This window comes from Protopterus annectens, chromosome 12.part0 (assembly GCF_019279795.1).
Source record: "Protopterus annectens isolate FY-2018-M chromosome 12.part0, PAN1.0, whole genome shotgun sequence".
NCBI classification, from domain to species: Eukaryota; Metazoa; Chordata; order Ceratodontiformes; family Protopteridae; genus Protopterus; species Protopterus annectens.
In genome coordinates this window covers 949,060,788-949,078,284 of record NC_056746.1, presented here as the reverse complement: position 1 = coordinate 949,078,284, position 17,497 = coordinate 949,060,788, and the positions used below count along the sequence as shown (strand labels likewise).

The window sequence follows — 17,497 nt, the reverse complement described above, 5'->3', positions numbered from 1 at the left end:
ATGGACCTGTGGAGTTAACCTCCTTTGTGAAGTGGTATGGTGAAGAAGGATTTCCAAATGTTGGGGACAGTGGTTCCTTGGATGGATCTGTTTATGAGGATTGAGACAGGATAGGCTATAGAGTGGACTGCAAGTCTGAGGAAGAGGGGAGGAAGGTTGTCAGAGGAAGGAGAGCATGGTTTGAGTTTTAGCAGAAGGAATTTTATGTAAGCAGTGGAGACAGGGTTAAGTGAGAAAGCAGTGGTCTTGGTTGTAGATGTATGGTGTGTGAGGTGTTTTGACTTGGGCAGGTTTGGGTTAGTTTTTGAATAGAGTCAATAAAGTGGGTATTAAGCAAGGTGGCAGTTTCTTGGGGAGTTTTATTAGGGAAAGGGTTGGGAGTGGTACGTTGGCCAGGGTGTATAATTGTATTCATGGTGTGCCAGAATCTTTTTGGGTTGGACTTATGTGTGAACTGTGCATCATAATAGAAATGTTTCCTATCATTATTGATTAGTTTTTTGAAAAGTTATGGAGCTCTTTGTATTTTTTGAAAATAGCTGCAGATTTGGATTTTAGCCATTGTTTCCAGTAGCTGTCTCTGTTTCATGAGTATTAGGGTATCTTTAGAGAGCCAGGGAGAGTAAGACGAGTTGATTCTAACTTTTCATAGGGGAGCTAAGGAGTCCAGGATATCAAGGAATGTGTGATTAAATTGTAGTAGTACATCATTAAGGGAGAGGTATTTCAGGTGGGTCCAGTTAACGGTTTCAGCATTAAATGAAGAAAGGTTGCATTTTTCTCTAATATGGTGGGAGCTGGGTAGCTGAGGGGAGTGTAGCATGACTTGATTAGGAAGTTGGCCACTTAGTGAATTGGGTAGGGTTCTGGGGATCTGATATAGGGTAAGCTTGGAGATAAGAATCCAGTCCAAAGTGAAGCAGTTTGTGTTTTGGTTGTTGAAACGGGTAGGTGTTGAGATAACTTGATGGAAGCCGTGAAGGTTTATATGGTGGGAGGGAGAGGTGGTAGATAGATTTAGCCAGTCAATATTGACATCACCAAGTAGTATGGTCTCATAGGAGAAGTGTAGTGAAATCCATGAGAGGATAGCTTCTGACACCCATTTCACTGAAACCAAATCACCTAAAGTTCATTTAACTAACTTAATTTCACCTAAAACTCATTTCACTGACAAGTACTACTCTAAGGCAAGTCAAAGTTATATGTCCTTTTCCCCACTGCAGTGCGATCCTAGTGTTAGTATGCATATATAGTTAGGGGGGATGTGGGGAGCACAGCCCCCCACACTGGGGTGTGTGGGGGGCATACCCCCCAATTAATTTGGTTTTCTGTTTGTTTGTTTTTTTTACATTACTTGGTAAAACCAAACTGTGCCCCCCCACACCCCCCTAACTATATATACTAACACCAGGATCACACTACAGTGAGGAAAAGGACATATACCTTTGACTTGCCTAAGAGTGCTACTTGTCAGTGAAATTAACTTTAAGTGATTTGGTCTCAGTGAAATGGGTGTCAGTGAAATGTTTTTTCAGTGAAGTGATACAAATCCATATATATATATATATATATATATATATATATATTTATATATATATATATATATATATATATATATATATATATATATGCATATATATATATATATATATATATATATATATATATATATATATATATATATGGGTCTACCTGACATGGTCGACAGTTCATATGGTCGACAGTTTATTTGGTCGACAGTTCATTTTATCGACAAGAATTTTAGGTGTGGGGCTTCGCCCCCCACACCCCCCCAACTATATATATCAACTCCAGGGTTGCACAACATTGGGGAAGGGGGCAAATCTGCTTGTCGACCAAATGAACTGTCGACCAAATGAGTGTTGATCATATGAACTGTCGACCATGTGAAGGGGACCCATATATATATATATATATATATATATATATATATACATATATATATATGGTTCTAGTGGCAGAACATCGACAATGCAGAAGACCGACACGACGGATGACACATGGGGAAAGGCTGAGTGTGATGTAGTGACGGGACGTAGGGGTGCGAGGCAGGTAAGTGTGGAGATTGACGGTCTGTGGGGATAGGGGTGGGTTAAGTGAGTTAGGGTTAGGCGAGGTGGGTTAAGTGAGTTAGGGTTAGGGAGCGATAGGGGTGGGTTAAGTGTGTTAGGGTTAGGTGGCGATAGGGGCGGGTTAAGTGAGTTAGGGTTAGGTAGCGGGTAGTTAAGTGTGCGTTAGTGACGGACCTTAGGGTTAGATTTTGGTGTGCTTGTGTTGTGTGTGTGGTTTGTGCAATGGGGATCTGTTTTGTTTTTAATTGTTATTGTGGTGTGTGCAGTGTATGGGGTTTCGTGTTTGTGTACCCTCGGTTATGTGTGGTTTCGTGTTTATGGACTGTCGAATATGTGGTGTCGGTGATGTGGTTGTCGGTGTTGTGTGGTTTCGATTATGTCAGGTAGAACCATATATATATATATATATATATATATATATATATATATAGCTATGATGGCTAATTTCTTGTGGTGGTTCAGGTGACAGTTAAGAAAGAGTAGTTTAGCCGGGTGAAAGTTAGGGGGTGATAAAGATAGAGCGGATAGGTTGAGGAGGTCAGAATAAATAGTTGCAACCTCTCCACCTTTTATTTTGAAGTTCTGTCTAGGCGGTATGTATTGTAGTGGGGGGCAATACTTCAGTATCAGAGATGTATGGTTTTAACCAGGTTTCTGATAGGGCTATGATATGTGGGGAATATTGAGTGATCCAGGAGTGCAACTACTTTTGCAATGATTACAGAGATGTGAATATAAATCTAAAACTTTTACTTTGATTTTTATAGCACAAATCACTGAACGCCATTTGCTAAACAAAACAGTTGCACATTTAGAACAGACTTAGCAAGAGTGGTTTGAGGAGGATGTGTTTGAATGTTGGCCCTTCACAGTCAATCCTTACCCCTGGTGATGAGGTATACATGGGTCAGATGGCTAGAAGGGAGCTGATGACTGACAAACAGTGGGGGGAGTGCCAAAAATATTTATTTTTTCTTTTTTTATAAACCAGTCAAAGAATCTAATAATAACTTGGTAACTCTTCATGGCAGAGCGACAAACATACCATCCTTGCACTTTTGTAAATCACATAAAAAAACATATTCTGTGATTATCATGAATAGGAAATATGTACAGATAAAATATTGAAGTACATATGATTAATAATTTCACATGAAATATGTCAGTGAAGTGTGCTTGCAACCTGGATTTGGAGAGGACACTCAAGATTTTTGACACATAAATTTCAAATACCAGCCTTTCTCTTTTTTTCAATTTAAATCTATACATCAAAGTTCAAACTCTACACAGCTATGAATTTTGGTTTGTGCATATAATTAATTAATGTTTTCTAATCAATGAAAGCTTGGTATGACATCAGTCATGTAGCTACATTTCTTACCTACTGAAATTAGACATGTTAGGGACCATCTGAAGAAAGAAATCTGTTATTGAATATTAGCTAAATTGTTGTCTTCCACCATAGTGCCTTTTTTAGGCAATGCCAAATTGAAAATACTTCCAAAATAGCAAATAAAAACCAAGAAAATCTAAAGGTATTACTGCTCAGTGCTAGGGGTCTAAACAAAAAACTCCACTCCCTAGAAGCTCTCTGCACCCTAGAGAATGCTGATGTCTGTGCGGTCACTGAGACATGCTTTAAAGCCACAGAGAGCACACCAACAGTGCAAGGTTATAATGCTTTCCACACATTTAGGCCAGCTACTACACAAACAGGAACTAAAGGTGTAACTTCATCTATTTACATCAAAAATAAATATACCTCAAGGCAGGTCAAACAATGCACTTGAATTGCTCCATCTCCAAATCACCATAGGCAAAATCCAGTATCACTTTCTTGCCTGCTATAGGTCCCCCTCTATGACCCAGGAAACCCATACCATGTATTTAAACTTATTAGAAGCACTAACCATTCAACCCAATACCATATTCATGGGTGAATTTAATTGCCCCAGTTTTAACTAGGAATCCTATATGACACCAAACGTACAGGCACAGAGATTCCTGGATTTTGTAAACACAAACTCCCTGAACCAGATAGTCAATACACCAACCAGGGGTCCAGTCATATTGGATCTGGTCCTCACTAATATGGGAGAGTGCTGCACATCCCCTGCTGTAATGTCTTCCCTGGTAAGGTCAAACCACAAAATGGTCTCCTTTGAAGTAAAAATAAAACTTGGACCCCCAACTAAACCTGGAATATTCAGGAACTCTAAGGCTAACCTCCTGCTGTTAAGTGATAACATGGCAAAATTGCAAGCCCCCATAAACCCTGAGAACACTGCTGCCTATGCAGAACTGTTCACAGAAGCCCTGTACAAGCATGTTAATAGCTGCATAGAGGCAGCTGTACCCACCAGGAAGAAGTACAGAAGTAACTAAAAAAAAAGCCACTCTGGTGGAATCACAAAATCAACAGGCTGTATAACAGGAGGAAGAAAATCATGGCAAAATTAGGAGGTGCAGCACCCAGCAGGATAAAAGCACACTCAAACTGAACAAACAACTCAGAGGACAAATAAAGTCTACCAAAGCAAAATTTGAGGTGAATTCGGCCTCACAGGCCAAGGACAACCACAAGGCATTCTTTAGCTATGTCCGCAATCTTAAAGGCAATACACAATTGTGTGCAGAGCTCATTGTAAATGGAGCCACCTATACTGAACCAGAAGATATAGGAAATCTACTGGCCAATAAATTCAGCTCCAACTTTATCCCTCTCTCCCCCTCAACTTTCCCTCAAGAAATACCATCAAATATAACTCCCCCTGCTATCATTAGTGAGCAGGTCCTTGATGCTCTCACTAAGGCCAATAATACTGCATCAATGGGCCCAGACAATATCCCAGAATGCCTTCTAAATAGCATGAAACATGACCTATCAGGTCCTCTGGAATTGCTATTTAACTATAGCATCCAAACAGGCTTTGTGCCTCATGAATGGAGAACAGCAGCAGTCATCCCTTTGCACAAAGGTGGGGCATCTACAGACCCTGAAAACTACAGACCCATAAGTCTCACTAGTCTTATATGTAAAGCCATGGAAAAAATTATCATGGAAATGATTAATAGTGATATAGTAAACCTCCAGACACTGGAACCAACTCAGTTTGGTTTCATCAAGGGCAGATCATGCCTACTCAACCTGGTGGACCTCTTTGAGAAGGTCACCAAAGCAATGGATGAGTGCAAAATGGTTCACACTGCCTACCTTGACCTGGCTAAGGCATTTGACACAGTACCCCACTTGGGCATTGTTGAAAAACTCAAGAGGTTAGGTGCAAGTCCGTATGTTACCCGGTGGATAGCCAACTGGCTCACAGACAGGACCCAGGAAGTTAGAACTGGGGAGTCCACCTTTACAAAAAGGCCAGTCACAAGTGGAGCCCCTCAGGGATCAGTCCTTGGACTGCTTCTTTTTGGCATTTACTTCTCTGAAGTCAAGGATTATGCTAGTGGTCTCTGGCTGACTAAATTTGCAGATTATTGCAACTTAGGAGCTGTCATTGAATCCCACACTGGCACAAATGTTCTTCAGGAGGGGCTGACACAGGCAAACAACTGATGTCAGAGCCATGGACTAAATCTAAATGCCAAGAAATGCATAATAGTATCCTTGGAGAAGTCATCCACCCCGGGTAACTGCCATATTGACAACACACCCCTTAGACTTGACCCAGTAGTCAGGGATTTAGGAACACACATAGATAGTAATCTAGCCTTTGACCATCATGTGTTTACAGTGGTGAGGAAATCATTCTATGTTGTGCAACTATTAAACAAGGGTATGGCATCTAAGTCCAGGGAAGTCATTGTTCTGCTGTTTACAGCATTTATCAGACCTATCATTGAGTATAATGCCCCTTTGGTATTTTCCTAACTAGGCATATCCAACAATTGGTCCACAGAGGTTGCTCATTAAAAGAATACAGGACTTAAGTAAAATGTCCTATGCAGACTGCTTCAGGGCCTTATCCCTGTATTCTGTCTTATACAGACTTTTGAGGGGAGATCTGTACCTTACATACAGGGCATTCTCAGACTCCATTCTGATGGACCTCCTGCATATCTGCAAAACAAACAGCACCAAAATCACCAGTTCTAAAGACTTAAACCTTGCCTGTGATATAAATTGAACCTGCTGGAGAGACAGATATGTATCCCAGAGATTACCCCATCTCTGGAACAGGCTCCCCATCCGTGTGAAGCAGAGTTCCTCCCTAACCCAATTCAAGTGCAACCTGGACAATTGGATTGGGAATAGGAAAGTCATCCCTAGTTTGGCACCTGTGTTTCTAATGGACACAGGCAACTTGTAAATGGTTCATCTCCTAAGCCCCTGCTTACACTTATCAAGGGTATCAGAACTTGTCAGAGATTTGGGATGCATGGCTAGGCTTAAAAAGACCCTTGTGGTAATTAGTTTAGTAAACACCTATGAACCTATGATACCTTTTAACACAAGAAGCAAAATCTTTTTAATGTACTAATTTTAGTCTGTGTCCTGTACTAATCATATAATTCATATAAAAAGCCATTATATTGCAGGGATGTCATAAACATTTCTATGGATTTGAATGAGGTAAAATTAGTTGAGGTAGGTAACAGCATCTATAGATTTCAAATGTCTATGTGTGCTTGAATATTCTGTTGTGCAATAAGATGATGAGGTGTGTGCAGTATGTAGTATTTGTGTTATGAGTTTAGTTATCTTGTTAAATGTAGAATGAGTTCAGTGTTGAGATTTTGAGGATGTGTTATTGTGTCCTAAAACATTAGGGATGTGTCATGATACCGTGGCAAGTCAACATGGTAAAGAATGTTTGACTGTGGATGGTTATTTGTGTAATACAGAGATGTCCATCCATGGTAATGTGCACTGGACTTGAAAGTGCAAGTCTGAGTGCTGTAAAGGGGGATGTGTGACAATTTCTACAGGTCATGAAAAGGAGTTGTGTGGCTCATCATCATGAACTTAGACATTATGAGACGGAGATTTACAGGGCAATGTTATTGCCCACTGATCAAGCTGCTTTGTCCATCACCCCTCCTTGAGGAGCACAACCCTCCTTGTCATTTCGAGGAGCACTCTGCAGCTGGGCAGTGCAACTTCCATCATCACATGATCTGATGAGGTATTTTGATTAAGGAGGTGGAAGTTTGATGCTGAAGGACAGAGACAGCTGAGTATCAATGACCTGGATCATGTTAGGTTTCCCTTGAAGAAAGGTGTGTTCATGTTTAAGAATTTGTCAATGGACAGTTTATGGTGGTGGTCTTTGTTCCTCCTAGATTTACTAATTTTCATCTGATTTTCCTTATGAAGCTATATCTTTTCAAGAATGTATACATTATTAAATAAACAGATTTCTCATCACCAACTATATGGGTCCTGGCATCTAAATGACTTGTGTTCCAAAAAATAAGAGTTCTCTTTTGGGCCCTCTGCTATGATTTTTAAGGGCCAGTGCTATGATTTTAATGTTCAAAATCTGAGAGGTATGGTGAAGGCTCTGCAATAGAATGTATCTACCATTATCCCCAAGGGATGTTTCTTTCACTTACATCAAATTGTTGGCATTGCACCCTGCAGTTTGAACTAGCAGCATTGTATGGTGGTTCACCAACATTTCATTGCCTAGTTAAACAGTTTTCTTGCAGGAGGGCTATTTCCTGAACTGGCACTTCCTTTGTTGACATATTTTTGAAGAGACATACTTGTGTGGTAAACCTAATAAATTGCTATATCCAGGTGAAGTTTTACAGGTTTCTTGCCTTGTTTCCCTTCTTGTTTAAAACAGTCTCTGATTTAAATAGGAGTCATATGCCTACTGCACATAGTCTTGTGGAGTCATGGCAATGGTGTTTACTATTTTTACCTGGTAGCCATTTTTCTTATGTTTGTGATATCATGATTATTGTAGTAAAGGAACAGATAGATATGTGTCCGTGACCTTTGAATTAGGTTGTTAGCTGAATTGCCTGTGACATCTCATAGGAAAGTTAGGAACCTTTGAAAAATGTTGTTATGTACCATTTTGGATGGGAAGGAAGTGAATGGAGTGCTAGAGTTCTTGAAAGCTTTATGTAATTCCTTTTGCTTTTGTTTGTGTTTCCTGTAACTGGTGATTAAAATATCGTTAATTCACTTTTGACGATATGTGTTTGATGTATTGGTTTTAGGAGTTTGCTAATGTTAACTTTTTTGGTGCGGAATGCTTCAGTGTACTTGTATTCAAACTGCTGGTGTAAAAAGTTAGAACTTTTTGTCTACTCTCCAAGGTGAGGGGTTTAGAAGAGTCTACACCTCTACATTAAATCTAAATATGATCATATCGCATTTTCCCTTTTTGAAACCTGTTTCAAAGAAAGACTGATTCTCTTGCCTCTCTTTATCATGACTGAATAAACATATCAGCACTCAAGATGAATGCGTCTCATCTGCAGTGTATTCTTTTCTCAAAAGTACACCCACTAGATGTTCTTTTGGTCTAAATATATTCTAATCATTCACAGGAAATCTCTTCTATCACACTCCAGACTGACAACCTTTTACTTTCTGTTTCAGTTTAATATGTATAGTTTATTCCATCCTTTGCCGTGTTTTCCTCACTGCCCCAATCCAGGCTTGCTTTAAAATATATTGAGATGTTAACACTTTTTCCCTTTTCCGCCAACCTGGTTGCATAGTAGAATGATGTCCCAGCTATGACCCATGCAGTCTACTGACAGCATTAGGAGAGGAGACAGATAGTGCCTATTCTGGGGGGCAAGAGAAGGGAAGAGAGGTAGTTTCCTAGCTGGCTATGATTACAACTCTAGTGGTGTGAGGCAGAGATCTGGCAAACTACCAAAAACAGTAGCTGGTCTGGGAGAGGTATCTAAGATAGTGTCAGTAGCTCCAATACTTCGCATACAAGGGAGCACACATGCATGGACTGGTTAGGCATTAGGGAGTCCATGCGGTGATACTGGTGTGTACGTCACCAACTGAGGGTAGGGTTAGGGTCATAACAGAAAAAGGTTCCCTAAAGCCAAGATGCCAGCAAGAGCACAAGCGTCCCCTGGATGTCTGCCCTAAAGACAATCCCACTGTCACCTTTGCAGATTTGTAGGGTGATCTTATATATATATATATATATATATATATATATATATATATTTTTTTTTTTTTTATTTATTTTACATTTGTTGACAGGGTTAGTCTGACTGGATACATGTCCATTTTCAGCGGAGGCCCAGGGAGAAAACTCCAAGCTCCAAGGTAGAACCTACAGTAAAAATCACAAAATGATTACAAGTTACACACAGTTTACAGGCTCCAGTTGAGCAAGCAGGTAATATAATCATACATTTTTAAAACAGTATTCCAAGCAAATCCACAGCTAGTAACAGGCAGAAAGGCAAGGCTCAACAGTTATAAAATCCACAGGTTTTATTAAAAGTTAGCGATTTCACAGTGTTCACCACCGCTTCATCAGACAAAAAAAGTAAAGCAAATCAACTTCTTTTATACTAAATTTTAGTATCAGTTAACATATGCAGAATCCTAAATGATCCACAAGGCATTTACTTTTAAAGCAACAGCATCTAAAAACAGCACATAAAAAAGTAGCAACTAAAAGCACAAAAATGCAGAATAATACATTTATCTACTTTTCTTTGCCTTTAATACTGGTTTTAGGGGTACATCAGACCCATTCCCCTATGCACTCCTAACGTTAAAATCCACTGTAATTCTGCATTTTCTGTCATGTTTACTAAGTCCCCCCCACACACACACACACACACACACACACACACACACACACACACACACACACACTCACAGTCACAACATGTAAAACTTGGAATACAAATGTATGCGTGTTGCCATTTGTTAATGTGTGTTTTGCTAAAGTACTACAATCATTCCCTCTTCTCGTACAACACAAATTATCCCACACTGTCTCTTTCAGCTTCAGTTAGTTTTACCTATATAAAGTTTGAAACACAAAACACAGTGTGTTTAAATAACATTCTGTGTATTGCAGTCTGCTGAAACCTTAAGTCTCCATAAATAGCCTGTGTCTGGATGCTTGAAATACATAGACGGATCAATATAATCACAGTATGCACATTCCCGACATTTACGTGTACCCCATTGCTTTTCCCGTAAATTATGAAATAATCTAAGATAACATAAATGTTGTTTAAGGCTCTTTTTGTTTTTATACATGAAAATAGGCCATTGGCCTACCAGCTCTTTTACCTTCTCATCAGTGTGTAAGATATGCCAGTTACGTCTGACCACTTCCCTAATCCTATCCAGTTACGTCTGACCACTTCCCTAATCCTATCCAGTTACGTCTGACCACTTCCCTAATCCTATCCAGTTACGTCTGACCACTTCCCTAATCCTATTCACCTCTGATGTGTAGGTAATGACCATAGGCATTTTCACAGAACTGCTTTTAGTGTACTTAACTGTATCATTTTGTTGTGAAAAATAGGGCTTGGCCCTCGCTCCTCTTTCCTCATTTGTTTTACTGTATGCCTTGTCAATTTCCACATGTCCATACACTCTACCCATAAAGTCATCCCGTAGATGGCATAGTCCCTCATGAAAGTCCTTGTCATTACAGGAAAAATGTGAGGTCCTCATAGCCTGTCCCTTAATAATATTACTTGAAATGTGTTGTGGATGCATACTTTCCCTGTGCAAATACGTGGAACTATGACATTCTTTCCTGTGAATGCTGGTGGCTAGACCAGTTCCTTGCTTGGCTACAGTTACATCCAAAAAATCAATTTTTGCTCATGGATTTGCTTAGGGTAAATTTAAGAAAGTTACTGCTGGTGTTCAGATATTGGGTACAGAGTTCTAAACTCTCTTCATTCCCCTACCAACCTATAAAAAGATCAGCCACAAAACGTCAATATATTATTATATGTGGGTTCAAATTATTTAGACTATATTGATATTCCCATTCCATCATTACTAAGTTGGCATAGGGGTTTGCACAGCTAGTGCCCATAGCAACTCCTGTTTTTTGCCAGTAGCACTTGCCTTTGAAGAAAAATATGTTATTGTCTAAAACTAATTCCAAAAGTAGACAGAATAGGTCCACCTGTTTTGATTCAAATTTTCTGTATCTATCTAAGGCACTTTTCACCATTATTATCCCCTCCTGATTAGGAATACATATAAATAATGAGATCACAGCTAGAGCCGCCAGGACCTCAATGTTTTTACTATTCTCTCCATTGGTTGCATTATATACTGAGGGTAGGGTTAGGGCCATAACAGAAAAAGGTTCCCTAAAGCCAAGATGCGAGCAAGAGCACAAGCATCCTCTGGATGTCTGCCCTAAAGACAATCCCACATACAGGCTGTTGCCTTTGCAGATCTGTAGGTGATCATATATATATATATATATATATATATATATATATATATATATATATATATAAAATATATATTTTTTATTTATTTTATATTTGTTGACCGGGATAGTCTGACTGGATACATATCCATTTTCAGCAGACGCACAGGGAGAAAAGCTCCAAGGCAGAACATACAGTAAAAATCACAAAATGATTACAAGTTACACACAGTTTACAGGCTCCAGTTGAGCAAGCAGGTAGTATAATCATACATTTTTAAAACAGTGTTGACAAACTGACTAGGCAATGTAACATGATTACAGACTATAATGGAGGATCTAGTTGGGTTTTGAACAAGGACATAGCCAGTGAGTTTTAAAGTATAGCCTGAGGCTTTTTTGAACTGAGTAAGAGAGGGTTTAAGAGTAAGATCAGTAGGAAGAAAGTTCCAAGTTTTGCCAACAGAGTTATGAAACAGATAGTCCCCAGCAGTGTTGTTGATTTTGGAAGTTGAACCAGTAGTTTATTAGAAGAGCGAAGTTGCCTCAGGTTGCTATAAGGGTTGACGATATTTTTAAGTGCAAGAGTATTATTAGGGTGGTTGAGAACTTCATGGGCAATTATAAGCTGGTTGTACTGAAGTAGGCTAGGTCATTCTAGCCACCCCTGAAGATTTAGGTTGTGACAGTGGTGGATCCTACAGGCCATGCCTTTTGCAAATCTAGCAATATTGTTATAACAGCTGGAGAGTTTGCCAAGAGTGGATTTGTTCAAATTAGTGAGTAGAGGGGAGGCATAGAAAAAGGGAGAGTAGATGGGAATGAGCAATAGCACTCCCAGCAAATGGAGTAAGGAAAGGTTTGAGCTTATAGAGGGAGCCAAGTTTTTTGTTAATGGTTTTGATAGTTTGATTGACATGGATATCAGATTTGAGGGTGTTGTCTATTGTGACGCCTAAGAGTTTGGTTTGCGCATCTGAGGAGATAATGGCACCATTATTAGATTTTATGGTAAAGAGTAGTGAGGAAGACTTAGGGGAGAAAAGAAGCAACTTTGTTTTGCTAGGGTTTAATATCAGCTGATATATATATATTTCCAATCCTGTATAGTTCACATTCTTTAATTGCACCATTGTTGGTGCTCCCTTCAAATAATGCCAGCATCAGTTTATTTATTTTATATATTATTTATTGGCATTTGTTTACTGGGATAGTCCACTGGGTCATCAAGAGCCCATTTTTAGTAGAGGCCCAGGGAGAAAAACTGCATAGAATACAAGTAAATACAACAAGCATGAACAATTAATTGCAGTGACTAAAATAATAAGCAAGTTAATTCAAGAGACTAGTAGACATAGATTAGACATTTTGGTGAAATTTGTAGAAATATTAATTTCATTATCCAGGCTGCTGTATCCAGAACCTTACCTTTCACTCATTAAATCCAATATTATTCTCACTACTGTCTCCTGTTCATTGTACCAATTTTACTGGTGTGCCATTCTATACATCCACCAGTTAAAATTAGCATCCGTTATTTTCCTTCTGTGATAGGTTGGTAGTTCCAGCTCCCTTGGCATCTCATTGGCCGCAGATATTTTAGAAGTAGATGAACCTTGCTCAGGTTTGATTACAATTACAGCCTGTAGCCATTGCAGACTTCTGCTCTATAAAATGCAATCAACCCTAAGCTCTAACTTCATTTTTAAAATCATGTCCTACAGTAAACCTGTGTTGTATAGAGAGGTTTTTATACTAACTTTGAGATGTGGTCTTTGTCAGGCCTGTTTTCGAAGTGAGGAGTGACTTTTAATGTTAAGTGTTCCTTATACTGACTGTTAAATCTTTACCTGAGTACAGCGTAAAGAAAAAGAAAAAAAATTTCAAATAAAATAATTATTTGCCTAAGATGCTTTCTGAGTAAATGTTTTTATTGTGTTTGCTTGTCATGTGTTTTTGAATTCCTAATTATTTGAAGGAAGGCTGCATAAACCAATAAACCCCTCAGCCATGTAGCAATTTATTTTATAGTAAAAACTGCTGTTTCTGCTTTCTCCAGCTTGATTTGAAGCAGAAAAATAATCTTTTTTACTTTATATTTTGCTGATATTTCATGTCAGAATCCAGTGTTATAAAAGTAAATGTAAAATGATTGTCTGAATTTCTTCTACAGTAGAAAACAGTCTGGTAGCTTCTGATTGTTGCCTATACGTTTAAAAACTACATTTTTCAAAGAAAGAAATGTGTTTGCATACTCCATTAGTTTCTAAAGTTTGTTTTTTTTCAGAGGAAGAAGAAGAGTTTAACAAATCAAACTCTAAAAAAATGTTGTTAGCCTTTTTCTTTGATTTTTATTATGACAAGTTTGCTAACTTTACTTTAAAGAGGAATTCTTCATTTTTTCACAACATTTTGCATGAAATATGTTTATTCTCTCTATGAGGATAAAAAAGGTACCTCCCAAACCCCGGGTGTCTTTTACCTTAAATTAGAAAGTGATAATATGGGTGGAAGGTAATTTTGAAACAAAAAAAAACCCACAAGGATTTTGAATTTGAAGATGCTTCCTTTGGCATTACACACTATTTAATGGCAGGACATTTTGAATAGATTCTAAAGTTTCTGAAGAGTCGCTGTTTCTCCTCTTTCTGTCATGTTATTTGTTGCATTCATGAAGCGGCGTATTTTGTTCAGTACTGACAGAACATAACTTTTTCCACAGAAAAATATAACGTACTGCACAACTTGGGAATCTTGGTATTTTGTTATATTGGACAGGGGATGCAGGTGATATACACTTAATAGGGATATGAGGAGCACAGCCCTCCCCATAAATGAACAGAAAAGCTCCAATTGTTTGGTGTTGACTAGCGTCATTTGGAAAGTTTCTAATAATGTGAAAACAAATCAAACAACTAGCATCACAAAGGTATAACCAAAGAAAATAAGTCCACAGCTCGGATCCACAGAAATCGAAGTTTATTCATGTGAGCAATTTCACCCTTTTGTTATTCTTTCAGAATTTAAACACAGGTTTTTAAGGCACTGGATGTACACTGTTCAGCTTTTAAAATATAGATGGCTTTACATGGTATTTATTGAACGCATGATTAGTGTTGCTCACACAACTTGAACTTTGATCAGGCACTGCATTCTACAAAATCTGATAAGAAAATCATTTTGGTAGTGCTCTACATTAATAATAAAAGACAGTAACCTTTATGGCATTGGAGAAATAATGTATGCTTCAAAGTTCAATGCTATAAGAGCATATACTTTATATTTTTAGTTCACATTGTTAAATACCAGAATAAAATAAACAGGACAGTTTCAGTACTATGCCTAGACTATAGCCATTCTCACCTTTGTCAATTTGGTCCATAAAAACTGTGGTGTCAATGTTTAATTTCTCTTCCTGGACTTAATCAAAACATTGACATTATATCGTACCAAAAATTCCTTCACAAACTGTCTGTGCTTGGTTTCAACTGTTCTTCCATCTCTTGGCTTCACTGCTACTGGTACAATGAATATTCCTCCTTTCTACCTGTCATCTTTAGGAGTTCAGTAAAGTTTCATACTAGGCCCTATTCTGCTCAACATATTTATAAACAATCTACACACAGCAGCTAACACACTGCTTTTATTCAATATGCAGATGATGCCATACTTCTTGTGGAAAAATACTGAAGTCAACATATTTTGTATTCTGTATTTAAAGGGTTAAGCAGAAAAATGTTCACTGCGTGCAATCTGAAATGTTCTGGAAAATGTTGATCACTGAGGAATGCAGGAGTTAATCTTAAACCACTGATAAGGAAGTTAATGGTGCAAGAATAACTGTGGTACTGGCTGGTAAAAACAAGTAATCAAACTATCAATTTTAATGAATGTTCTGTGTGCTACGTGTATGTACGTGCAGGAGGGTCTATATAAGGAGAACTCAAAGTACAAGTAGCCAGACTGCTGGCATATTACTATCATGTAGCAGATCTCCATGCATGTAAAATTAAAGCTGTTTTACTTGCTTACAAGAACTTGGTGTGATTCTTCCAGAATATGTTAGAAGAGTAAAATCTTCGACATAACTGAATCGAACAAAGAGAGGCTGAAAACCTGCAGGTGGAGAGAGATCAGGCTCTCCTCGAATGAAAGACCTCCAACTGAAACAGGTTGAAATTAGAGGCCAGTCACTCTTTCCAGATTCAATCCGTGAGGTGGCAGCGAAACAGGGCGGAGGAATCACAAAGGTAAGCAAAAGAAAAGCTATTTTTTGTTGTTTCTGATTGGAATTTTTGTCTAAATTTTAAGGGACTAGTCAAGGGAGAAATTGAATTTTCTCAAAGTATAAGGGGTATATGTGAATAGATTCCATATACAAGAGATCTCAGGAACAGGAATAGTTTCTCGTAAGAGAAATGGGAACACGAACCAGTACAAAACTGAAGATGAAAAGTTTATGTTTGATTTACACCCAAAGAATGTAAAGTATTTAGATAAATGGAAAAAGGAACATGGGTTTAGTGGATGTTTAAATAAGTCAGAATGTCAAAATCTAGTAAGATTACTGCAAACAGGCAGGAAATAAGACAAGGAAGCAAAAGAAGGTAGGGATTCCCCAGGCACAGAAATGGCTGGAGGAAGCAAATAAAAAACATAAGGAACAAAATTTGAAAAAGGGTGTGGTAATTCAAGTGAAAGAGATGTGTACTTTGTTAAAAAGGAAGATAATAAAACTTCCAAGTGTGCAGAACTAGAATAAAGACTCTCTTAGATAAAATAGAAGAACATTGGAAGCCCAAGGCAGATTGGACTTGCATTAATCAATGCATTCAATCAGATAGACAATTATCTACATCGTCTCACACAATGTTTTGATGCTCATAGTGGGTTGATTAAGGCAGAAAATCAGGCAAATGACTCGCCCTATGAACAGCAACTGAAAATGCATTCCTAAAGGGCTGCAAGACAGCCATTGGTAACTTTATACAAAAGCATATGATCACACACAGGACAGCTATGGATTATGCTAGACATGCTGAGAAATACCTGAAGAAAAAAGATAAAAAGCCCAGACTTTACAGTTAGCGAAGATGGAACTTTAATGTTAGTTCAAGGTTCCATAAAACATGGAAGAGGGCAGGAAGAGGACGAAGACGGGGAGGCATAAGTCATTCTGAGGATTTCGAGGGTAGGCAAAAGGGAGTGTTTGAAAGGACATTTCGCCAGAGATTGCAGAGGACCGGAGAAACCGATGGTTGCTTCGGTGGTACCGCATGACTATATGATGGTCAAAAAGATGGAGGGTATGAGGAAGAAGAAGAAAGTGAGAATGGGAAGTAGGTATAAGTGAAGACGATGGGTGGGGACAGGAAATGGCAGAAAATGAGAAATATCAAATGGTAAATCTAACAGCACTAGCATCAACTATGCAATTGGAATCCCAACCAGTGATCACATTGCAAGTTGAGAGCCGAGACATAGAATTTCTTTGTGACTCAGGGGCTTCAACGTTAGTCAGAAGTACTGCCATATCATCCGATGTTACCTCGGATGAATATGTGCTTGTAAAAGCAGCAAATGGTCGTATTTACAAAGAGCCATTGTCCAAACCTCTGTGGTTTACCGACCCAGAGACGAACCAAACCATACGGTTCCGAGTAATAATTTCAGAAATCTGCCCAGTACATTTACTAGGAAGAGATTTAATGCAAGTGTTCGTATAGCAGCCGTCCCAACCTCCACGGGATGGTGGCAAGGAGAATAGAACTGAATAGTGCAATGCTATTAGAGGGGCAGGGAGATCTACATTACTGGTATAGTAATGATTTGATAGAGACAGGCCCCAGAGTGTAGTGACGGCTCTTACAAATTTGGCATTAAGCAAATACGGCATAACAAATCCGAAGGTGTCAGATCCATTACATTGCACAATGTATTACAGAAGATGTGCCGGACCTGATTTAGAATTAAAAGAAATTTCTTAGTTTTAAAGTCACCAAACTAGTATTGCATAGCCTTTTTGGGACACAC

At 38.6% G+C, this 17,497-nt stretch overlaps 1 protein-coding gene across 2 annotated transcripts in view; it reads right to left on the bottom strand.

Annotated features, from left to right (window-relative positions):
- The window catches only part of ZNF831 (zinc finger protein 831), a 1,505,884-nt gene that overhangs the window by 1,444,817 nt on the left and 43,570 nt on the right, over positions 1–17,497 (bottom strand). The gene's annotated exons all lie outside the window — the stretch shown is intronic.